Consider the following 22,821-nt stretch of genomic DNA (forward strand, 5'->3'; position numbering starts at 1 on the left):
CCCACTTAACGTTGAATTGCTTGTATTTTAATACATTAGAGATTACATTTAGGGTTTGAAAACCCATTTAAAAAGAATATTTGAAATTCAAATATACACAGATAAGAGATTTACGCAGCTACAAAACATATGAGAAAGTCATAAGCTTAACCAACTGTTTGAATATAAGAATTAGAAGACAACTCAAACACTTGAACTGGTGTTGACTTTAACTGAATGAGAACTTCGTCTAACATCCCCGCAAGCTGACAGGACGAGGAACAACTGGAAGCTTGGACACCAAAAGCTTGAACCTCGATGAAGACAAACCTTTTGTAAACAAGTCTACTATTTGATCCTGTGAACATATAAAATTTACCAGAAGTTCACCACAAACAACTTTCTCCGTTACGTAATGGTAATCGACCTCCAAATGCTTAGTTCGCGAATGGAACACAGGATTCGATGCCAAGGCGATGGAGTTCACACCAAATCTGTGGACAAACCAACGTAAGCTGCAAATCACAAAACAAAGATCTCAACCATGATAGCTCGGCTGCAGTATAGCCCAATTGTCTATATTCAGCCTTTGTACTTAATCTAGAAACTGTTTTCTGCTTCTTGGAACTCCATGAAACCAAGTTGGAACCCAAATAAACATAAAATCTTCCTGTTGAATGCCGTGTATCTGGATCTCCCGTGTAATTGGCATCGGGAAATGCACTGAGAAGCATACTACTAGGTTTATAAAGAAGACCATTATCATAAGTGGACATCACATATCGACGGATCCATTTCACTGTCGTCCAATGAGTATTGGTTGGAGCGTGCATGAACTGGAATACCTGGTTCACAGCGTACGAGAGATCAGGACGTGTGATTGTCAAGTTGCAAGGCGCCAACAATGCTTCTGTAAGTCTGTGGATCAGGATGAGGCTCTCTCGCATCCATGCTTAGTTTTTGCCCTGCAGGAACTGGAGTGGAAATGGGCTTCGCATCAACAAACTTGGTGCATTGCAAGAGATCTAAGGCATACTTTGTCTAACTAAGATGCATTTGATGATTGAAATAGGAACTTCAACACTGAGAAAATAGTGAAGAGGTCCTAAATCTTTCATGGAAAAGAGCGTCCCCAACTTCTTTATCAAGTGATGCATTTGAACTGGGTTATTGCCTGTAAGCAAAATATCGTCCATATAAATCAACAAAATCAAATAAACTCCTCTTCGAAAATTTTGCAAGTCAAAGAAAAAAACAAAAAGTTGGGATTTTACACTTACATTTGCTCATGCTTCAAGAAGCTTTTCAATGGTTCCAATGGGTAAATTACGTAAAAAATTATCCTAAATGGGAGGATTTCACAAAAAAATTTTGCCGAGAGTTTGTTCCTTCTGATCTTATGGATTGTACTGAAAACTTAGTGAAGCTATGTTAAACTGGATTGCTCAGGACTATATCATAGAGTTTAGGCATTTGGCAAATCTTACAGTGGAAATGACCCCTGGACTCTTAAAGAGCTGTTTCATTGGAGGATTGAAACCCAAAATTCGTCATGATGTCAAGATCTTGAGACCCTTTAATGTTCATGAAGCTATTGCATATTCTCAGCAAGTGGATACAAAATTAACAGAATTAAAGGTACGATCATTTTCTCGGACTCCCTTTTTTTACTTCACAATTTCGATCTACACCTCTGTCTGATACTACAATTTACCAAAGCCTGATTCTTTTGCAAAAAATGATACTTTTAGACGTCTAACAGCAGCTGAAATTGTGTTTAGACGCAAGAACAAACTATGTTTTAATTGTGATGAGAAGTTTTCTAGGGAGCATATTTGTACGAGGCCAAAGAGATAGGTTTTATTAATTGATGTGTATGATAGTGAGGATAATGTGGTACCTGTTTCTAATGAAAATGATGAACCAAAAGTGATTGCTTGTGTAGTATATAGTGTAACTGCCCCCAAATCCATAAGAACAATGAAGGTAAATGGTTTGGTGATGAATTGCCCTGCCATTTTTCTTGTGGATTCAGGAAGTTCACATAACTTCATTGACATCTCCTTGGTTAAACACCTTAAGGGTCAATTGGATACCACACATCCTTTCACTGTCAGGATTACTAATGGGGGGTCTCTCACAAGTACCGGTTGCTTAGCTAAAGTCCTTTTCAGAATTCAGAATTATGCTACCATACTTGATTTTTATGCAATACATCTAAGTGGTTGTGATATTGTCATGGGAGTTCAGTGGCTAAGAACCTTGGGACCAGTTTTGTGGGATTTTAATAAGATGGTAATGCAGTTTTTAAGTGGTAATACTACCTTTCCTATCTCAAGTCCTCCAACTTAGGATCCACAATCTATTTCTTCTCTTCAAAGGACAAACTCCTTCATCAAGATCATTGTCTAGGGGCTGCTTTATTTGTGATTAAACCAGATTCAGTAGTTTTATCTACAAACACAGTTTCTCAGTTAAGTTGTCAGCAAGATACTGAATTACAAGTACTCTTGGAGAAATATCAACCTCTCTTTCAACCTCCTTCTGGTTTACCCCTTTCTAGATCTCATAATCATAGAATCCCATTACTTGAAGGTTGTAAGCCTCCTAGTGCCAGACCTTATAAATATGGTCCTTTCCAAAAGACAGAAATTGAAAAATGTGTTAAAGAATTGCTAGATTCTAGTTTCATTTGACCAAGCACAACCCATTTGCTTCTCCTGTGTTGTTGGTAAAGAAAAAAAGGGTACTTGGACGATATATATGGACTATAGGGCACTTAACTTATTGACAATCAAAGATAAGTATCCCATACCTTTGATTAATGAACTTTTAGATGAACTTTTTAGTGCAACATATTTTTCCAAATTGGATCTTTGGTTTGGCTATCATCAAATTCGTGTACACCTTGATGACATTGATATAATTGCCTTTAGAACTCACGAGGGACATTATGAGTTTCTAGTTATGCCTTTTGGCTTAACGAATGCACCTGCCACTTTCCAGAGTTTAATGAATGAGATATTTAGACCTTATCTACGGAAGTTCATCTTGGCCTTCTTTGATGATATATTGATCTATAGCTCATCCTGGGAATTACATTTGCATCATTTAAGTATTACTCTTGAACTGCTTCAAAATCATCAATTGTTTGTTAAACTGTCAAAGTGTGCTTTTAGAAAGACACAATTGAATACTTGGGCCATATTGTCTCTAGAAATGGAATGGTTGTTGACTCCAAGCTTAAGGCTATTGCAGATTGGCTTTTACTTACTTCTGTGAAAGCTTTGAGAGGGTTTTAGGTTTAAATGGTTACTACAGGAAATACATCCCTCAGTTTGGAAGAATCAGTGGTCCATTGACTTAATTAACCAGGAAATATTGCTTTAAGTGTTCCATTTACTCATTTAACCAGGAAATATTGCTTTATTATCAGAATTAATCACCATGGCGTCAAATATTCTCCAAAATAGGGCCAATTCTCCTTTCCAAAAGAAATGAGTGTCGAAGTTACTTGGATTTGATTATGAAATCCAGTACAGAAAAAGTGTTGATAACAAAGCAGCAGATGCCTTGCAAGGGTATTTAATTCCCAAACTAAATGTGTATCTGACTCTAAAATAGGTGGTGATGTTTCTCCAAATTCACCACCAATGGAGGAGGAATTATTTGCCATATCATACTCATATATGTCATGGCTTGATGACCTGAGAAGGCATGTGGAAAAAGGATGAATGGATTCTGGCCAAATCTAAGGTTGTGTTAGATTCCACTTCAGAGTCTACACCACTGGCTCATTTGAAGTACCAGCTTGAGAATAGGTTTTTGAAACACAAAAACAGGATAGTTGTCAGTCCTACAAGAGAGAAATTGTTTGAAGAGCACCATTGTACACCTTCAGCTGGTCATGCAGGTTTCCTTAAAACTTATAAAAGGCTCTTTAGGTCATTTTATTAGGAAGGAATGAAAAAGAATATCAAGGAAATGGTGGCTAGTTGTACCATTTGCCAACAAAACAAATATGACACACTTGCTCCCTTGGGACTTTTCAATTCTCTGACTTTTCCTCAGAAAGTATGGTATGATATCTTTGTGGACTTCATTACTGGATTTCCACCTTGCAGAGGCAAAACAGTCATATTTGTGGTAGTTGACATGTTCTCCAAGTACGCTCATTTCCTTTCGCTATCACATCTATACATAGCCTTCTTAGTGGCTCAAGTTTTCATTGAACATGTTTTTAAACTACATGGAATGCCCACTTCCATAGTTAGTGACAAAGATTCCATTTTTATCAGTTCATTTTGGAGATAATTTTATAAACTACAAGGGTCAACTCTTTGCCTTAGTTTCGGTTTCCATCCTCAAACTGATGGCCAAACTGAGGTTCTCAATAGATGTTTAGAAACAAATCTCATGTGTTTTTCTAGCTTGCAGCCTAAACAATGGTTGAAATGGTTACCTTGGGCGGAATTGAGTTATAATACTTCTTTTCATTTTGCTGCAAAACTCACACCTTATGAAGTAGTATATAGGTAGCCTCCACCACATGTGCCTACTTATGAAGCTGGTACAACTAAGATCGACTTAATGGATCATTGGATAAAACCAGAGTCCTATCCATCTTGAATACCAATTTGGAAGCTGCTCAAGCTAGAATGAAAATTCAGGCAGATAAGAATAGGACCAAAAGATCATTTAAAGTTAGAGCTTTTGTTTATCTCAGATTGGTGCCCTATTAGCAAAGATCATTGTCTTTGCATGCCTTTTACAAATTACATCCTCGACTCTACGGACCTTTTGAAATACTTGCTAAGGTAGGGTCTGTAACATACAAGTTAAAGCTACCTGCTTATTATGACACGCCCCGACCCCGATATTCCCCGAATACCAGGATAAGCATGTGCTGGCCGACACCCGAGGGTGACGAAAGCCATTTATTGAGTGCAAATGCTGAAAACAAGGGATAAATAAGGCTTATAAATATAAAAGAATAATGAATATGCATATAAGGACCGTGTTCAGAGCACACCTCTAATCTAGAATACTAAAAGAAAATAATATAAAATTGAATGAGACAAAGGAGTGGGTCCTACACCACGAGGACTCGAAGATGCCGATGCGGAAGTGCCTGGACGTCGGGATTGTATGCCTCGATTCTAAGTCCTGAAGGGGGCGCAAAACAAACATGAGTGGACCAAGTTGATATATATATATATATATATATATATATATATATATATATATATAATAAAACAGTTATCAACATACTAACTCCCAGGTTTTATGAAAACACAAATATAATGATAAGCAGAGGTTTTCCGAAACCTAGCATGTCGTGCAATGTCTCAAATCATAATTCGCATAAATAATAAACACTAGTGAATATCCGATACAACTCTCCAGGCCCTATGCCGGCTCCCTATCTCTGAGCAGACAGTCAGAGGAAAATACACTTCACGCCCCATGCCGGCTCCCCGTCTCTGAGCAGACAGTCAGAGGAAAACACACTCCAGGCCCTATGCCAACACCAAACCGTCGCCCGGGACGGACCGGATCTATCCCTACGTCCCGTAGCGGAAAGGACCACTAGGTAAGTACAAAACCAGTAAACATACATATATTGAAAATCAACTTCATAGTATAAAGTCATCCATCATCTATACTATAAAGAAGTGTTCTAAACATGTTCTAAATATCATATCGTCATCCATCAGATATTCTATAAGAACATGGGTTATAGGAAAAATAGTAATAATTCAAACTAGTCTCAGTAAGCATGTTATCTCCTAAAACGTTTCATAAAGCATAATCATCAAATCATGTTTTTCATGTATGCATTTCTACTATCAAAACATGCATTTTTAGAAGGGGTCCACTCACAGTACTTCGCCGTCGAAAAGCCACGCCATCTAGCGAAGAAGGAAACGCCACAAATAATCGCCTCTGAGCACATAAAGGGTACACTTAGTCAAACTCTACTCAAACGACTGAATTTGGGAAAACGGACATCGGAAACGGGTTCAGGACGTCGAAATTAGCCTAGGATGAGTCCTGCACGAAACCCAAAAAGTCAACGTTGACCGGTCAAAGTCAAAAGTCAACGCTGACCGTTGACCCAGTCAACGGTCACGGGTCCAAGTCAACGGGTCAGGGTCACGGGTTTGGGCTTTAGGGTTTTGGGGTTAGGGTAATTGGGTTAGGTTTTAGGTGGGTTGGGTTTGGGTTAGAAGGAAAATGGGTTTGGGTTTGAAGGAAAATGGGTTTGGGTTTGAAACCTCATGGCCCAATGGCCTAATTAAAAGAGTAATGGGTTTGGGCTTGGCAGGAAAGGCCCAAAGGCCTTGGGTGTTCGCCGGATTCCAAGCAGGGAGAAGGCCGGTTATCGGCCGGAGAATTCCCAAGCTCCGATGGAGCTCAAAACTCAACCAAAACATGTCATTCAATATACCAAATTGAAGCCCCGAAGGTAAGGAATCGAAATATACCCTTGGTTCCCATCATCGTGGTCGTAGTTGGCCGGAAAACAGCCTGGAAGCCACGAGTGTCCGCCGGAAACTGGGTAAGATTCAAATGAGCATAACTTCTTCAATACTCAATGAAATTGAGTGAAACAAAAAGGAAAGTTGTAGTACTCAGTGAGACGAAGAGATTGATACCTTGCACGCCGGCCAAATCATCGTGTTTTGGCCGGAAATTTCCTCGAAAGGGGCGATGCTAGCCGGAAAACTGGGAAATGTCTCCGAGGTGGTTTCTTCGTGGTTTGACGTCCAAAACACAACCACAGGGTTAGAAAAGAGCTATAGGTGTGGGCATGGGTGTGTGTGTGTTCTTGTTGGAGGAAAGAGCACCGAGAGGGGGGAAAAAGAGAGAGCACGGAGGAAGAAAGAGAGAAGAGAGAAGAGAAGACTTTTCAGAAGAAAAAAAAAAAGAAAAGGGAAAGGGAACCGGGGGACCAAACGGGGGGTGGGCCCCTTGGGCTCACCGGTTCAAAAACAATTTTAAAAAGGAAGATATCCCCAAACTTAGTGAAAATACAAAAATACCTATATTCTTCTGTAAATTCTGGGACGGGTTGTTACACATTATAAGATTTACCCAATTTTTCATGTTTCTTGCCTTAAGAAACAATTGGGCACATCTGTCTCTCCAACTGTTCAATTACCATCAGTTCAAGATGCAAGACTGTATCAAGATGTACCTGCAAGTTATCTTAGCTAGAAGAATGGTTCAACAAGGAAATTCTTCAATAACTAAAGTTTTGGTTCATTAGAAAAATCATCCTTTTGAAGATGCATCTTGGGAGGATTTGCAGGACTTGCAGATCAAGTTCCCTAATTTCTAGCCTTGAGGACAAGGCTACATTTCAAAGATGGGAGTAATGATAGAAGACCAAGTGGCAAATGTGATTCATGTGATTGTGACAAGTGTCCTAATCTTAGGGAGCGAGTTGTAATAAGAAATTGTTAGTTGTGACTGAGCTGTTGTTGTTTGTTAGTTTTCTTTTATTGGATAAGCTTTAAACAGAAAAGCTACTATATAGCTTCTGGTGCAAGATACCAAACGGGTTATGAGAAATACAATTCAGTTCTTCTTCTTTTAGTAATTCTTCTAGCAATTTTAGGTCAAAGTTGATTTAGATTCTATCATTTATACCTTCTGTCTCTTTGAATGTCAAATCATCCATTAAATTGATAAGTGTTTTGTCAATGTGATACAGTTTCAATATCTTTGGGTGCAATATGAGACAATTGAAACTTTGTAGCCCATTTTGAAAATCACCCTAAACATGGAGTGTATAAAATTTAGTTAACCCTACCTTCAATTATTTTTAAACCTTTAAAACACTTTTAAAATTTTTATCTTTTGTATAATCCATGTGGCAACATATTATTGGACTTATAAACCCTACATTATATGTATGCTTAACTAGCACATTAAGGGCGTGTTTGTTTGCCATTCTTAGCCTTCACTAAATTGGACTAGACTGACATCTAGTCTAATTATGTGTTTGTTAGCAGTAGGTATTAGCATTAGTGGGACTAGAAGGGACTCATCTCCATTAAAGCCTTCACTAGAGGATCTTAGCGAGACCCTCCAAAAAGAGCCGGACTGCTAAGGCAGCTTCGTTCGCCCCTCTAATCCTCTGCGAGCTTCGTTGATCTCGCCCCTTCTGCTTTCAAACCCATGCATCTTGTCTTTCGCACATCAACAGCAGCAGTAGCAGATCGATGACTACGTCATCAAATCGATCTCGCCTTTCTGTGGAGGTGACGCAGAGGGTTGATGGGTTGTTTCTGAGGAATCAATCGACGGCGGCGACTCAGGCTTCTCTCTTTCTGGAGTCCAGCCTCTTTTCCTCTCACAGGTAACGACTCAAGGTACTCTCTTCCTCCTTCTCCTCCTCTTCTTTTCCTGATTCAAAACAAATCCAAAGTTCAAATTGCAGATTGAGAATCTGCAGCAATTTGCAGGCTGAGGAAAATTGAATTATTCGCAGTCTTGTTACTGTGAAGTTTTAATATTTCAAAGTTTCAATTTGCTACAGATTTAGTGGAGATTTCTCTCCAAATTATTGGATACTAAATCTATTGGATATTAAATTGAATTATTGTTCCTTTTTGTCTGCAGCTTCTCGAAGTAGCAGAGAAAAAAATGGAGTTTTAACTTTGAATTATCAGTTTGGTATTTAAGGTCTGGTGGGATTAGTCTGAAGAAAAAAATGGTGCAAGAATCTTTCAATGGGAGTAGTCTCTGTAAGTTTATGCAAAAGCAAATTAATTGAATTTTCATTTACCCTCACTTTGTTAATTATGTTGATTCAAAAGTAGTAGCTTCAAAAGCAAAAAAGTAAAAAAAAATTATGTTATTTTTTTTCTTTTGTTAATTATCGATTTTTAGTCCGACATTGTCTCAAACGCTTCACTAAATTAGTCCAGGTTAGTCTATTCTAAGCCAGTCCAGCTTAGTCTCTGAAACTAGTCTAGTCCGAGCTAACAGAACACTCGACGATATCCAAACTAAATGACTAAATTGATGTGAAGTAGTCAATTTTAGGGATGACATTGCTTAATTTTGAATTTGGAAGTCCAACATGAGGACTTTGGTTCATTTTAAGGATCATTTGATAAAACCTCATTAGGGACAATGATGCCATAATTCAAGTCACTTCAATCCCAGGGCCAAAAACTACAACACCAACCATGTTTCTGTACAATCTCAATGCTCCTCATTTGACTAGTTCAACTGGGTTGAGCCACAAAATAAGCTACAATTTACAACTAAAACTGGACACTGAAACTAAGCACATAAGTTGAAACGCCCACGCTGTTTGATTAATCCAACAACTCATTTTGTTCAGTAGTCCGACTTCTGCTGCATTTGATTCCAAGTCAATCTTGAAGTGGCCAAACATACAAGAAAGATGGCAGGCAAGAGAGATACTTTGATCGGATTCTGTTCATGCCGAATGAAGCAAACATACTGAACTGTCGAGCAAATGCACTGAGCGATGCCGGCAACTAGAGCATAAAATTGAGGAAGACTACCAAAAAGCCACCACAACATTCCGAACCTCGATATAACAGCCTTTTCCTTCTTACCCTTGTGAATAAGCTCCCAAATGCAAGTGAGCAGAGATGCAAAAGCCAACAGCATGCCAATCAAAGCATACTGAGGTTTTTTGGGTGATGAAGCCTGATCAAATGCAAGTGACAAAATCTCTTGGCAAAGGCTGGCCATCAGTAAAAAGGTCCACTTTGTTGAAACAACCTATACAAAAAATAATCATTAAAAACATTCATACATTTTCTTTTTTCGGTTGCAAGTGATATTATACGCTAAATTCATCTGAATTGCGGAGATGAGGATGCAAACTTTGGTGCAGTGGGGGAAATACAATGCTCTAGTCAACTTGGCTAAGCCCAAGTCTGCAAGTACGTTCATTCTTAAAGCTTAAAAGAATATTTATGCATAAGAGCATGCTGGTTGATTATGTATATGAAAGTTGAAGATGTTTCACCTTTGAGAAGCTTTTACCACTCAAGAATATTTCATCTGATTTGGGAAACTTCCCGATCATGCCTTTAATCTCACATGTTCCCTAGCATGATTAAAGAAACAGTTGCATGAACAAAACAAGTTATTTATCAAATACAAGTGCAAGTGTTTCCAATTTTGACTTTTAGATAATGTTGCTTTTGAAATAAAATAGATCTACTTACTGTGTTTTCCGTTAGAACATGCTTCACATATTCCTTGTAAAACCACAATCTGCTACGCTTTCCGGGCTCAACTAAAGAATCTTGGCGAACTATTCCTTTACCCATTTCTTCTAGAGATTCACTCACCCAAATGTGATCGTCTTTGATATTTATGAGAGCCCTTTGGACAAGTACTTTAACAGCATACTCGGGATTGAGGTGACAACTTTCTAGCATTTTTATCACATAGTTCTTATATTTTCCATTTAAGAAACATGCAATGTCAAGAAAAACTTCTTTCACCTGATCTTCTAACACATTATAATTTATTTTGAGAATTTCTTGGATATCTAAGTTTGGAACTCTTCTATAACCATCTAATGCAGTTTTCCACTCATCGACGCTTCTACCACATAAGAATGAACCCAAAACTACGAGAGTCAATGGAAGCCCTTGAGCAAATTCCACTATTGTGCTCGCTAGTTTGGCATAATCATCTGGAATTTTATTTGTTCGAAAGGCATTCCAACTGAAGAGCTCTAAAGCTTCATCAAACTCTAATCCCATGACATTGTATATTAGATCAACTTGATGAGCGGTTAGCAGACGCTTGTCTCTTGTTGTTATGACAATTCTACTACCCAAACCAAACCAATCAGACACCATCAAGAATTAAGAGGACCCTTTTGTTGCTCAGCCTTTCCTTTATCACTTGGATTCCCTTATCAACATTGATCACCTCTAATTGTTTCCCCCCTAGTACATCAGAAAGAACAATATTTTGTAGTTGGACGAGGCCTCGACTAATCATCGACTTTTCTCTAACATTTTCCAAAAAACAGCTACCGTCAAAATTATGGGCAATTGAATTGTAAACAGCTTTAGCAACTGTTGTTTTTCCTATTCCCTCAGTCCCCCATATACCTACCATGCGAATATCATTTACCCCAATACCTAAAAGCTCACTGTAGACATCGAAATTTCAGTAAAACAAATGTTCACCAACGCATTAAAGTTTTGACATGTCAGGGCATACATGACATACGCCACGTGTCGTACAAATTGTACACATGGCATGTGACTCAACAAAATAGGAAGAGATACCCTTGGATGATTAAACAAGTTTTTTCTTCTCAATTTGGGCAATGACAAGGTAAGCACATTTCAATCCATTGAGGATCAAAACAAGTTTTTCTTCTCATGTTGGGCAATGACAAGGCAAGCACACTTCAATCCATTACGGATCAAAGCAAGTTTTTCTCATTTGGGCAATGACAAAGCATACACATTTCAAGTTTAAAATGGTGTTAAGTGGGAAATTAGGCCATAAGTTAGACCACTTCAAGTTTAAAATGGTATTAAGTGGGAAATTAGGCCATAAGTTACACCACTTCAATTTCAATATTGCATTAAGTGGGAAAATTAGGCAATGGTGCTTGGAAAGGAAAAAAATATTTTGTGGTGGTGATTCATTCTCAAAGCCTATAAATAGGCTTCTCCATCAAGGTATCAAGCATCAAGGAATTCACAAATACATTTCTCTACTCCCAAATTGGAAGAGAATTCCCCAAATCCTTGAAGCTTTGAAACTCCAAAGCTTACAACCATCCAAATTCCCAAGAATTCCGAAGGATCAAGAAAGCTCTCTTCGTTCTTCGTTAAATCCTCTTTCAAGATCAAGCCCCGACGGCCCTTGAAGAAAGTGTTCATCCATCAACCTTCAAGATCAAGCCCAAAAGCCCTTGAAGAAATCCACACAACCATTATTCAAGATCAAGCCCCGACGGCCCTTGAAGAAAGTGTTCATCGTTCATCCTAAGATCAAGCCCCAACGGTCCCTTGGATCAACAGCACAAACAAATCCACACATCCAATCGTTCTTCAAGACCCAAAAGCTCTTGAAGATCTACTCATCCATCAACCTTCAAGATCAAGCCCAAAAGCCCTTGAAGAAATCCATACACCTATTCTTCAAGATCAAGCCCAACGCCCCTTGAAGATCTGTTCATCAACTGTTCATCCTTAGATCAAGCCCCGACGGCCCTTTGGATCAACAACTCATCCACAAACCTACACCATACAAAGATAGAATCAGAGGACCAAATTTGAGAGAGATCGTAACCCCAAAATCATAAACACAAAAAATATTATTTTGTACACGTTATTCTGGTTTCTTGTTTCAAGGAATCTTTCGTGTTCACACTCACTCATAACCCGTAAATGAGAGTCTATTCCAACTGGATAATTTGCTACGTTTAGATATTTACGGTTTAACACTTGTACTGATAACTCTTCAACAAAGTTATGAATAAATTTAGATTCGTGCCTGCAAGTTAAAAACATATGAAAATTTTAGTTAAATAGAAAATTTAGCAGTGCCTATGTTAACTCCGATTTGCTCCATGAATTTTTAATTCGGTATTGAACAGCCTTATCTTTTTTTAAATTTTATTTTTCCCTCTAGTACCGTTCTAATCTATCAATTTTTTCCATCAAACTGAGTGTTATTGTTTGTCGTTCGTTCAAGAAAGCGAAGCTTACAGAAAATGTGATAAATTGAATGTCAAACGTGTATATATATTGAAACTAGTTTAGTAAAAGGTAGGGTTAGAATCATACCCCTCCAAGAAATACCAGCCATCCAGATTTGTTGCTTCTGTAAGAGCTGTTCTCCACATCAACACCTTCTCCATGTTCTTGATGTACTTGGATTCAAAATCAGCTAATGCCTCGCCAAAACTTCCTTTTTGGTAACGTACATCCAAGGGATCAACCTTGTAATAAATTGGCCAAACTATTTGCTGCTGAGATTCCCTACATTGGAGGATCTTAACCAGTTCCTCCAAGCACCACTCCGAGGACGCAAAGTTTTCAGAGAATACGATGACAGAAACCCTTGACTCTTCAATAATTTTGACAAGCGTGGGGAATGAAAGTTCTTCTCCTCTTCTAAAAAGGTAGGCTTTGATTCCCTTTTGAATAAAATTGTTGTGCAAATTGTATGTAAAATTGTTGTGTGTATCCAAGCTTCTATAACATATGAAGATATCGTATTTCCATAAATGGTTGACGGAAGAAGAGGAGGAAGAGGCTCCTTGCCTAGTGGTCATTGTAAGAGCTGGCTATATCTTTATGCGAAGGGCTTATTCGACTCTACTCATATATATATACATATGTAGTTGGCTGCCAACAACTTTTTTTTGTTAAAAAAAAAAAATGTTGGAGAAATTTATAATTAGAAAATAATATTTTCTCTAGTAAGAAGCGCGTAAATATTAGACAATTTGTCTAGCATCACATTTGCCAAACAGTTTCCAACTAATTACTTGGTACATGCAGGCGTGGACTAACTAGTTCAGTCATTTTTTTTTTTTCTTCTAAAAGTTCTGGTTTGACATTCGGACGTCATTTGAAAACTTAATTAGTTTTGAATATATAACTGATGAGTCCATATTATACCATATATTTTACCCTTATCTTAATATTAATATCTTAGCTATTTTGGTAGAATTTTGATGCTTTGATATATATTTTCAATGTAGGACATTCGACTTCCTTTAGAGCAAAAAGTGATCAAACGGATGAATTTTGGAGTGATTCCAATTGAAGGATGTTCTTGATTCTTTCAAGATGATTGTGTCAAAGTTTCAGATTTTTCTACCAAGCCGTTTGACCGTGACGATGAAATAAAGGTCCAGCGCACAACTTTTCCAGATTGACGCTTTGGACATTTTGGGTATTTTGGAGGTTAAGATGACATATTTTGAGGAAGATTCTTTCTGAGGATTTGTAGGGGATGTCCCCAGCTTTCAAAAGAGACCTTTTGAGACCAAATCGGAGTCGATTTGGTTGGTCAAGAGTCTGATTTTCTGAGAAGTTTCAGTTTAAATAGGAAACCTTTTATTTTCTGTTTTATTATTTTAGTATGTTTCCTAGTTTTATTCTAAGACTTTTTAGGGTTTTATTTTGTAGTAGTATAAATAAGTCTTTTTAGCCGTTAGGGTTAAGAAGGGAGGGAGAGGAGGAAAAGCACAAGCCTTTGACAATTCAAATTTATTTTCTAGGTGTTTTCTATCCTTGTTCTTAATAATATTTTGTTTTATGATTGTTCATAACTAAGTTCTTTTGCTAGGACGAAGTCTTGAGCCTTAGCATGAATATGTGATTTATTAATTTCCTTATGAATGGATGCATGCTTGCTTTGAATTATTAATCATCGCGATTAAAACTATCTAATTGTCTTAGTGATTCGCGACCATTAGGATTTTTAGACAAGTAATTTAATGCAATTTCTGTTGGACCATCACCCTGAAAATTGAGGAGAGCTTCTTGTGATTAGTAATTGTAAGTTCACTTAAGACGAACATCATGCTCTTAAGGGTTGCATGGTTTTTCAAAGGGTTTTCACAAAGCTTAATGAGTCTTGCATGTTTATATTTGATATGAACATCACAAACGGGTTGCATGTTAGATATATGTTTTTGCTTAAACGTCACAAGGAAAATATGCATTAGGAAAACCTAACATTCAAAGCATGTGTATGGAAATTCATAAGTAATTGGTAAAATTGCGTAGAATTGTTAAGGAGACGGCGGAACCCTAGGCTTTACAAATTGACTTTCTTTAAATTGATCTCTAGTTAATTTCTTTAATTGTTTTATTTTTCAAATTCGTTTTTATTATATTAAATTCTAAAATCAACATTTTCCAAACTTTGTTTTCAATAATTAATTAAGAGTTGGTTTTAAACACAAATTATTCATTCATTCTTAATGAAAAATGACTTTGCTTGAGCTGTTATACTACGACAACCTTGTACTCTTGCAAGTATTTTTAAATGTTTTTATCCCTATTTTTGCAGGTGATAAAAAATCCTATCAATAACAACTACCATCAAAATGGCAGTTTCGATGCGAACAAGAGTAGGAGTGAACCGTGTACAGAAACCCTTGACTCTTCAATAACTTTGACAAGCGTGGGGAATGAAAGTTCTTCTCCTCTTCTAAAAAGGTACGCTTTGATTCCCTTTTGAATAAAATTGTTGTGTGTATCCACGCCTCTATAACATATGAAGATATCGTATTTCCATAAATGGTTGACGGAAGAAGAGGAGGAAGAGGCTCCTTGCCTAGTGATCATTGTAAGAGCTGGCTATATCTTTATGCGAAAGGCTTATTCGACTCTACTCATACACACACACACACACACACACACACATATGTAGTTGGCTGCCAACAACTTTTTTTTGTTAAAAAAAATTGTTGGAGAAATTTATAATTAGAAAATAATATTTTCTCTAGTACGAAGCGCGTAAATATTAGACAATTTGCTTAGCATCACATTTGCCAGTTTCCAACTAATTACTTGGTGCATGCAGGCGTGGACTAGTTAGTTCAGTCATATTTTTTTTTTTCTAAAAGTTCTGGTTTGACATTCGGACGTCATTTGAAAACTTAATTAGTTTGAATATATAACAACTACCATCAAAATGGCAGTTTCGATGCGAACAAGAGTAGGAGTGAACCGTACACTACTAGAAAATATTATTTTGCCGACAATTTCTAAGCCGACTAAGTAAGAATTTGTCGGCACAACAGCTTTCACCCGACAGATTTTTTGCTTTGTCAGCTAAACGTGTGTACCATGGTTAAGATTTTGGGGCAAACTCTTCCAAACAACTTATTGGATCACATCCGGATCCATTTTGTGGGGATCCTAGGGATCCCCACATCTTAACCGTTCATAGTGTATCGTGCAGTCAGAAATCATTTGACTTTTTTATTTAAAATTAAACACAAGTAGTATCTAACAAAAACTGACCGCACGATATACGATAAATGGTTAGGATGTAGGGATCCCCATAAAGTGAATCCGAAAAGGATCCTTTTCCTTAGTGTTATTGCCTACGAAGTACTTTGTCGGTAGAGAAGTTCTTAGCCGAGAACTTGGCTTCGTTGGGTAAGGATGTGGTGGGATTTTTCCCACCTTCTTACAATTTACATTTGAATACTAAATCTAATTAGAAGTAAATTTTTTACGGTTAGGGCTTTTTAAATTGGAAAAATGACATTTAGAGTATACTTTCAATACTTAATTATATATTGAGACAACACTTTTTAAACATTTCAAGAATTGACATTTTTAAATTTCGCGTAAGATGGCGTCATATCTGATTTTTCCGTTAGAAACGGAGTTCCCGTATTCTGTTAAATAGCAATCGACGATGATTCAAATCATTCGAATTATATTTTTGTTTTCTCTGCTGTTTTTCTTTCTCTCTGAAGTTTATCTATTCCAATTTATATTTCGTCATCTCCTTCAATTATCTCTCGCCATAATTTCTATTCGAATCATTCAAGCTTTCTTCCAAGGTAAGTGTTTAACTCACGTTTATCTCTCTGAATTTTATGTGTTCCGATTTAGATTTTCAAAGTGTTTGTGTCTTTTTGAATTTATTTTGTTTTAGATTTTGAAAGAGTCTCTGATTTTTCAATTTTTTTATTGGTCGCATTTAGTTTTTTTTGGATTGTTCTTATTTTTTCAGTCACGGTTTTTTAGTTTTGAAGGTTTTGATTTGGTTTTGAGCTTATTTGATTGAGTGTTTGGCGAATGTGATTTTTCGTTGTGCTGGTTTTGGTTTTCATTGAAAATCCTTTTGTTTTGTGAAGTACAGTTATCATATATATTAGTTTATGCAGCATCAGTTCATAGAATCGTGCATAATCAGTTGGTATAAGTTTTTTTTTTGGGGGGTGGGGGTTGGGGGCCCATAAACATTTAATATTTTTCAAAGTAATACGTGTGCATCATAAGTGTGCAGCATCAATTTATATAAACATTAATTCTTAATGTAATATGTGTGCAGCATCATTGTCCAACATTAGTTTTATATAATAATTAATTTTTAACGTAATACTTGTGCAGTATCAACTCATAGAATCTTAATCAGTTGGCATAAGTTTTTTTTTTTTTGGGGGGGGGGGGGGAACCCCCCCAATAAGCATTTTAATTTTCAACTTAATATTTGTGCAGTATCAGTTTTATTTAATCAACATAATACTTGTGCAACATTAGTTTATATAAACATTAATTCTTAATGCAATACGTGTGCAACATTAGTTTATATAAACATTAATTCTTAACATAATACGTGTGCAGCATCATTATTCATCATCAGTTTTATATAATCATTCATTTTTAACGTAATACTTGTACAATATCAACTCATAGAATCTTAATCAGTTGGCATAAGTTTTTTTTTTTTTGGGGGGGGGGTGGGGGTTGGGGGGAACCTTGTCACATCCCGGCCCGGGGTGAATCACTTCCCGGGCTTGCTCCACCACCTTAGTACGATATTGTCCGCTTTGGGCCCGGGGCGAATCACTTCCCGGGCCTGCTCCACCACCTTAGTACGATATTGTCCGCTTTGGGCCCTGACCACGCCCTCACGGTTTTGTTTTTGGGAACTCACACGAGAACTTCCCAGTGGGTCACCCATCCTGGGAATGCTCTCGCGCGTTACTCGCTTAACTTCGGAGTTCCCATGGAACCCGAAGCCAGTGAGCTCCCAAAATGCCTCGTGCTAGGTAGGGATGGGAATATACATTTAAGGATCACTCCCTTGGACGATGTGGGATGTCACAATCCACCCCCTTTAGGGGCCCGACGTCCTCGTCGGCACACTCGCGACCAGGGTTAGGCTCTAATACCAAATTGTCACATCCCGGCCCGGGGCGAATCACTTCCAGGGCCCGCCCCACCACCTTAGCACGATATTGTCCGCTTTGGGCCCCGACCACGCCCTCACGGTTTTGTTTTTGGGAACTCACACGAGAACTTCCCAGTGGGTCACCCATCCTGGGAATGCTCTCGCGCGCTACTCGCTTAACTTTGGAGTTCCCATAGAACCCGAAGCCAGTGAGCTCCCAAAAGGCCTCGTGCTAGGTAGGGATGAGAATATACATTTAAGGATCACTCCCCTGGGCGATGTGGGATGTCACAAACCTACCCCTTTAAGCATTCCTCTCAACCCTTTAAGCATTAATAATTTTCAACTTAATACTTGTGCAGCATTAATGTTATTTAATCAACATAATACTTGTGCAGTATCAGTTTATATAAATATTTATTTAAAGGACTATGATTAAAAAATTTTGCAGCATCAATTTTATTTAATCAACATAACTTGTGCAGCATCAGTTTATATAAATATTTATTTAAAGGATTATGGATTAGAAAATTGTGCAGCATCAGTTATTTTATTTGCATATATTTGTGCAACATCAGTTTTATTATGCCGATAAGTGTACAACATCAGTGTGCAGCATCCTTGTTGGCTTTTTTTGTGTTGCACTGTTTTACAGATATTTGTGCAATATCAGTTTTATTTATTATAGATTTACATTTTAGAATGCATAGATATATACAATTATTTATGTGCATCATCAATTTAACTTTATTTATTTATATATTTTTGTGTAGATCATGTCTGTTGTTAAAGTGTTGAAGTGTATATATGAAAATTGTGCATTAGTTATGCCACTTTATCCGCATACTAGTTATGAGGATTTGTATGGACAATTGACTTTGAGGTTTCCAAATTTGTCATCATGAGGCTTTTTGTTGAAATACTCCTTATATGGAGGTGAACCAAACTATTTATTAGAGTGCAATGAAGATATTCAGACAAATCTTCTGGTGAATAACTTGATTTCAAATCCAGTTGTTGATGTTTATGTTCAAGCTAAGCAGGAGATGTCTATTGTTTCTACAAGTAATGTGTTTGTCTTGTCTTAGTGAAGCTAGTAGTATTGGAGATGAGAACCAATTTTTGGGTAAGTATGACTCTTATGGACCTTACCATTATGCAACAAATGAGTTACAGAGTTATATTTCTTATGAGAGTCAAAATTACGAAGATGGTGCAGTTGAGTTTAGTAGAAAACTTGAACAATACTCTATTGAGGTTGGTTTTGATTTCAAGTTCACTAGAAATGATTGGAAGAGTGTTATTGTTTGCTTAAAGAAACTGTCGGAGAGGTGTCAATGGTGTGTTCATGTTGTTGTGCAACAGCCTTGTGGTTGTTTTATTATTAAAAAATTAAATAATATTCATACTTGCACTAGACGTATTCGTTAAAAGGAGAATAAAAGGTTTGGCCCTTCTGTTTTGTCTTCTTTGTTGGCTACCAAGGTTCGTTCGAATCCGTCTATTAAGGTAAAGGATGTTATAAGAGAAATGAAGGAGAGTTATGGTCTTGATGTGAAATACCGTGCAACTTGGCGTGGCAAAGAGATTGCATATAATGAGGTTAAGGTAATGAGGCTCTTTCATTTGGATTTTTGCCTTGGTACCGTGATGAGTTTGTGCGTGCTAATGATGGATTGCTGATGCGAAAATAGTTAAGCACACAAATTAAACCCTATTTTTATCAATTGTAGTAAGTATGTAAGTAGGGATCGTTCTGGACCGGGGATTAGGAGGGATTGTTAATCACTTGGATTTGGCTCAAAAACGTAAAAGCACAATATAAAACACTATACTAGACTCAAAGAATGCAAAACTAAACTTTAAAACACTAGGACAGACCAAAAGACTCAAAACTGCCTAAAAACACTAACTAGGCAGTTTCTGACCTTAAACCCAATTTTGGACGAATTTAAGATTATGGTTTGATTCAAAACACTTTAAAACATAAACTAAACAGATTCTAAGTACTAAAGAACAAGAAAGTAAAGGGGGGTTTTGATTTGACGAAAATTGAAATAACAAAACTAATTAATAAACTAAGCAGATTGTAAAACGAATTTGGATTTAATGAATGGAATGAAGGCTAGCTAAGGGGTTCATCTCCATACATGTTATACTTGCATATAAAACGATTTCCAATTGCTTTTCAATAAACCATGAATTCTCAACACTCCAAGTTAACCGTGATGCACTAATTAACCTTCAAATCTTCCTTATGTCAATGAATTGGATGATGCATGCAACAATTCAAATCATTCTACAACGGTCCTCAACATGAATGCATAGAAGAGGTACAGTGAGAGATCATTATGCTCTATGAAAATTATAAATGTTGACGAGGCAATTGTAACTATGAATGCATGAAACTCTTGCCAAGAATTCATTTAACGCGATTGTTTATAAGCAACCTCCACTACTTGTGAATATAAGTTCATAACTATTAGGTGAAACTCACTTATATTCTAGCGTCATATTCATGCATGAAAATTAAGCGTGCACTCTCAATAAACATACATAAATAAGTTATCAATCAAACAGTTAAACAAATTGAATTCACAACTTATGAAACGCAATTAGAAGTAATCAAATCATATTGCAAGCATAAACATATATTTCGAATCCCCCCCCTAGCCAAGGGGGGTTTAGTTCCTCATACGTACAAAACAAAGAGAATTGAAATTAAACATTGAAATCAAAGGAAAAGAAACACCTAAACATTCCAACAACTCAAACTTGAATTGTATGAACGTTTAGGCCCTCTTCTCTTCCTCTTTGTTGCGGCATAAGGTCTAAGGATAGGTTTGGGGTTGTATTTGTATGTGGAATGGAATGGGGAGTGGTTGGAATTGTGTTTTGGAGGGATGGGAAGTGCACGGCACAAGGTGGGAGTGTTGCTGATTTTGGTGCTGGAATGGATGGTTTGCACGGCTCCAAGTGGATGGAATGGTGTGTGTTTTTGTGTGAAATGAATGAATGAATGAATCCCCTCCCTTGTGGCTGCAATGGATGTTTATTTATAGGTGAAAAAGAGAGAATATGACAGCTAGGAGGTTGGTGGAAAGCTGGAAATGAAAAAGGGAATGCATGTGGCTGCAAGGTGTGAATGATTATGGGTGCATGTGGCTGAAATAATTAAAGAGTGCATGTGGGATGCACGGCACAAAGGGATATGGTTGATTGAGTGTGCATGTGGCTGATTTATGAAGGGAATGCATGTGCAAAACAGCTAGGAAAAGTTGTAGAAAGCTGGAAATGGAATGGGAGTGTTGTGAAGGGGAAGTCACGGCCAAAGGGGAGTTTGGGTGCATGTGGCTGATTTATGAAGGGAATTCATGTGCAAAACAGCTAGGTTGGTGGTGGAAAGCTGGAATTGCACAAAGGGAATGCATGTGCACGGTTTTGGTGTGGAGAAAGGGGTGAATGTGCATGTGGAATGACAGCTAGGTTATGATGATGAATGCATGTGGATTAGGTTGGATAGGTGTGTGGAATGGCTGGAATGTGGTGGGTTATGCACGGCAAGGTGTGGATTTGTGTTAGGTGATGGGTTGTGTTGGTGATGAATGTGGAGTGGCTTGTGCAGCAAGGAATAAGGGAGGTAGGATTAGGAAACTTCTAAGCCAAGAATAGAAACTTTGGTTTCCAATTTTTGAACTCTTTGCTCTTCAATTTCGTCCATCTACTTGGCTTTAAGCATATGCAATCCATTTAACCCCCCAAACTACTCCAAAATGCACCAAAATGCACCAAAATGCACTTTCTTGCTCCTTTAGCCCTTTGGACCTACAAACACACGAAAATAGCTTAAAGTACTAAAATTACTAAGTACTAGCAACATAAATGCAAGAAAACAAGCAAACCAAGGCGCATAATAATGCTTCTATCAATTGCTTTATGCACTAGAATTTGATAATGATAGTAATCGATTTGAAAGGTTATTCATTTCTTTTGGAGCTTGTGTTAAAGGATTCCTATGGTGTAGACTAATGTTGTTCCTTGATGGTACCTTTTTTAAGGGAATATATATTGGTACTCTTCTTGGTTACTGTGCTAAAAATACAAATAATGGTAAGTTTCCTTTTTAAGTTTATTAAAGTGCAACATCAGTTTAATAATGTGCAGGATCTGTTTATTAAAGTGATGCATCAATTTAATAATGTGCAGCGTCTGTTTAATAATGTGCAGCATCAGTTATGTACAACATCAGTTTAATAATATGCAACATCAATAATGTTTATGTGCATAACCTATTTTTTAAGTTATTAAAGTGCAAGATCAGTTTAATAATGTGCAGTATCTATTTATTAAAATGCTGCATCAGTTTAATAATGTACAGCATCAGTAATATTTATGTGTAGAACCTGTTTTTTGTATAATTATAAAAAAAAATTATATACATATATTTTTTTCTATGTATTATGGTATTGTTGACATAGAAAATGAAGAGAATTAGACGTGGTTTGTTGAATATTTGGCTCGGATATTAAATTACCAAAGAATGAAGATCACGTTTATTATCGAACGACATCATGGACTTTTGAATTCTATTCGCAAGTACTTCCCTGCTGCTTCTCATGGTTTCTGCGCTATACATTTAAGGAAAATTTTGGAGAGGCGATGTGCAGGTAATAAATTTTTGAATGATCAGTTGTGTGAATATTTCAAGAATTGTGTATATGCATGTAGTGTTGAAGATTTTGATAGAAATATTAAGAAAATAAGAAATGTTGGCGGAGATATTTCTGATTCATTTTTAGATGATATTCTAAAAGAGTATTATTCTATTATACATTTTCGAGGAAATCGGTGGGATGAAATGAGTAATGCAACTACAGAATTATTTAACGTAATGATTTCTGAAGAGTGTCGGATGCCTATTCTTGATTTGAT

At 37.1% G+C, this 22,821-nt stretch overlaps 1 long non-coding RNA gene and 1 pseudogene across 3 annotated transcripts; one reads left to right on the forward strand and one right to left on the reverse strand.

The window, feature by feature from the left end:
- Nucleotides 1-7,942: 7,942 nt before the first annotated feature.
- On the forward strand, nt 7,943-9,482 carry LOC103944937. 3 transcript variants are annotated; one of them, XR_001953011.2, is made up of 3 exons: nt 8,032-8,360; nt 8,611-8,735; nt 9,344-9,482. It is a non-coding gene; the product is annotated as an uncharacterized LOC103944937 (long non-coding RNA). The 3 variants fall into 3 exon arrangements; XR_001953010.2 differs by having other exon boundaries at nt 9,341-9,479; XR_666907.2 differs by lacking the exon at nt 9,344-9,482 and having other exon boundaries at nt 7,943-8,360; nt 8,611-8,781.
- LOC103945030 lies at nt 9,118-13,488 on the reverse strand (annotated as a pseudogene).
- Nucleotides 13,489-22,821: the final 9,333 nt, after the last annotated feature.

Source organism: the organism of the source record quoted next, unplaced genomic scaffold (genome assembly GCF_019419815.1).
Source record: "Pyrus x bretschneideri cultivar Hongxiangsu unplaced genomic scaffold, Pyrus_bretschneideri_v1 Contig39, whole genome shotgun sequence".
NCBI classification, from domain to species: Eukaryota; Viridiplantae; Streptophyta; class Magnoliopsida; order Rosales; family Rosaceae; genus Pyrus; species Pyrus x bretschneideri.